At 47.9% G+C, this 3,293-nt stretch overlaps 1 pseudogene; it reads left to right on the top strand.

The window, feature by feature from the left end:
• Positions 1-904: 904 nt before the first annotated feature.
• Positions 905-2,342, top strand: LOC120944442 (annotated as a pseudogene).
• The last annotated feature ends 951 nt before the right edge of the window (positions 2,343-3,293 follow it).

Raw genomic sequence — 3,293 nt, 5'->3', positions numbered from 1 at the left:
TAAATTCTACAGTAGAAGGCAGCAGGCCGGGGAGGATATAAAGACTTATATCATTGCTTTACGTAAACTAGCAGCCACTTGTCAGTTTGGAGACTACCTGCAGACGGCTCTCTGTGACATGTTCGTCATGGGACTCTGCGACCCAGCCATACAGAAACGTTTACTCACAGAACCCGACTTGACTCTGACGAAAGCCACTGACCTTGCTACGGTCATGGAGTTGGCAACACGGGACGCCACCCTACTGAATGCACCACCTACAACTCCTGCAAGCCAGGGTGAGGAAATATTCCACACTGCTATCACTCAACGCTCGAGACGCCCGTCCCCTGCCACTCAGCTTAAACCTCGCCACCCTAATTCTTCTGTCTCTGGGACCCCGACTTGCTACCGTTGTGGTAACACTACTCACAGTGCGCTTGCTTGCAAGTTCAAGGATGTCGTTTGTTTTCGCTGTGGAAAGACGGGTCATATTGGGCGCGTTTGCCGCAGCTCTCGCTCCCGAACACTACCACAAAAGATAGACGTAAACAGACATTCCGTGTGGATATGGACAATAACGGTTTCAGCTCTGATGAGGAGACCTGTGTCCAGCATGTTGGACTGTTTCGAGTAGCTGGGAGTACTCCTGCGATTAAAGTGGATGTCACACTCAATGGCTGTCCTGTCTCCATGGATGTTGATACAGGGGCAGCTGTGTCTGTCATTTCATGGACTAATTTAAAGGCATCGGGTCTGTCCCTGCCGCTAAAACCTACAAAGCTACAGCAAGGAACTACTACAGCCCTTGGGTTATGTAAAACCCCTTGTTACATTAGGCAACCACAGTCAAAGTCTACGCCTTTATGTTGTAAGGAATGGAGGTCCTCCGCTGTATGGAAGGGACTGGATCAAAGCCCTGGGCATGCCTCCTTTTACCATTGCCCAATGTACATTGCTTTCTAAAGTAGACCATTGGGTGGAATCCCTGAAGTCACGTTTTAAAGAGGTTTTTGAGGACTCTTTGGGCACCGTAAAAGGAAAGATGGCCCACCTCCTCTTGAAGCCTGATGCTACACCTCGTTTTTGTAAGGCAAGATCAGTACCTTTTGCCTTGCGGAAGAAAGTGGAAGCAGAGCTGGACCACCTATTGGCTGAAAAGATCATAACGAAAGTGGATAGAAGTGAATGGGCATCACCAATTGTGCCTGTCAAGAAAAAGAATGGAGACATTAGGATTTGTGGTGATTTCAGGGTAGCTCTGAACAACCAACTTCTTGTGGATCAATACCCATTGCCTCGACTTGAAGATTTATTTGGCTCACTGACTGGGGGGCAAAAGTTTACAAAAATAGACTTAAAGTAAGCGTACCTACAACTGCAAGTACACCCAGAATCACGCCATCTGTTGACCATTAACACTCATAAAGGATTATTCCAGTATAACCGCATGGTTTTTGGCATAGCCCCAGCTCCAGCCATCTGGCAGCGGATCATGGATGAGGTACTGGCAGGAATACCTTTCACCCAATGTCTACTGGATGACATGCTCATCACTGGTCCCACTGATGAAGAACACAGAAAGAATGTTGAAGCTGTGCTAGAGAGACTCCAAAAGTATGGTTTACGTGTCAATCTTTCAAAATGCGAATTTCTCAAGTCTCAACTGGAGTTTTGTGCCCACACGGTGGACCGACATGGGTTACACACTACTGAAGAAAAGGTTAAAGCCCTTACCCATGCCCCTACCCCCCGGAATGTCACCCAGCTCAGGTCCTACCTTGGCCTCCTAAATTACTACCACCGTTTCTTGCCGAACCTAGCACACCAGCTCTACCCATTACATCGCTTACTGGATGCAAGAGCTAAATGGATATGGACAGACAAATGTGAAGAAGCTTTTCGGCTTACTAAAGAACTCATTCTGTCTTCTCGAGTTCTGGTCCACTATGATTTAAAGAAACCCGTCATCCTGGCTTGTGACGCCTCGCCTTATGGACTGGGTGCCGTGCTTTCCCATGTCATGCCGGATGGCACGGAGCGCCCCATTTATTTTGCCTCCAGGTCTTTAACCTCAGCAGAACAAAACTACTCCCAGATTGCCACAAAAAAATTCACGCGTACATCTATGGTCGGGAGTTCACACTTATCACTGACCACAAACCTCTGTTGTCAATACTGAACCCTCAGAGAGGAATTTCTACAACAACCGCATCTCGCTTACAAAGGTACGCTTTATTTTTAGGAGCTTATGCTTATTCTATCAGATACCGCTCCCATGATACCCATGGCAATGCAGATGCATTTTCCAGATTGCCACTTGGAGACCACCCACTAAGAGAGATACGTGTAGTGGAAGTACACAGGCTACAATCTTGCATGTCCACCTCCCGGATTGCCAGACATTCAGCCACAGATCCTTTCCAGTCTCAGATATTCTCTTATGTTCAGACTGGATGGCCAGAGAGAGTTTCAGGTGAATTTCGTCCGTACTTTGCCAGAAAATTTGAGCTTGTGACTAATGCTGGTTGCCTACAATGGGGCAATAGAGTGATTGTACCCCAGTACTTGCAATCAACCATGCTAAGGATACTGCATAAAGGCCATCCTGGTGTGGTGCGCATGAAGCAGCGAGCCCGGAGCTATGTTTGGTGGCCACAAATGGATACGGCAATTGAAGATTATGTTGCTCAATGTCCTGGGTGCTGTCAAGCCCAGCGACCCCAAAAGAGAGGAACCCTGCAACCTTGGCCATGGCCAACAGAACCGTGGTCCAGACTCCATCTTGATTTTGCTGGCCCCATCCAGGGTAAAATGTATTTGATCGTGGTAGATGCGCATTCAAAATGGCCGGAGGTTTTTCAAATGCCTTCTATTACCTCAGCTGCTACCATTCTAGTCTTAAGGAAGCTCTTTGCTCAATATGGCTTGCCAACAGCCATAGTCTCCGACAATGGAACCCAATTTACATCGCATGAGTTTCAATCTCTCCTTAGTGGCTTGGGCGTCCAACACTACAAAACAGCTCCTTATCATCCAGCTTCAAATGGGCTGGCAGAACGATTTGTGCAGACATTTAAGAAGCACTTACTGTCCACTCTGGACCAGGTTGGACTGTAAGAAGAGAAGCTGCTGGAGTTCTTGATCACGTACCGTAACACGAAACACGCTACTACTGGGCTGTCACCGGCTTTTCTTATGTTTGGCAGGCATCTCCGCACCAAACTTGATTTAGTTCGTCTGCAGGAACAGTCACCAACACCTCCTCTGCCGGGCCGTCTGGGATTCCGTGCCGGTGATCTTGTATGGTCTCG

Source organism: Rana temporaria, chromosome 6, assembly GCF_905171775.1.
Source record: "Rana temporaria chromosome 6, aRanTem1.1, whole genome shotgun sequence".
Classification (NCBI taxonomy): domain Eukaryota; kingdom Metazoa; phylum Chordata; class Amphibia; order Anura; family Ranidae; genus Rana; species Rana temporaria.
This window is presented reverse-complemented; position numbering and strand designations above follow the sequence as displayed.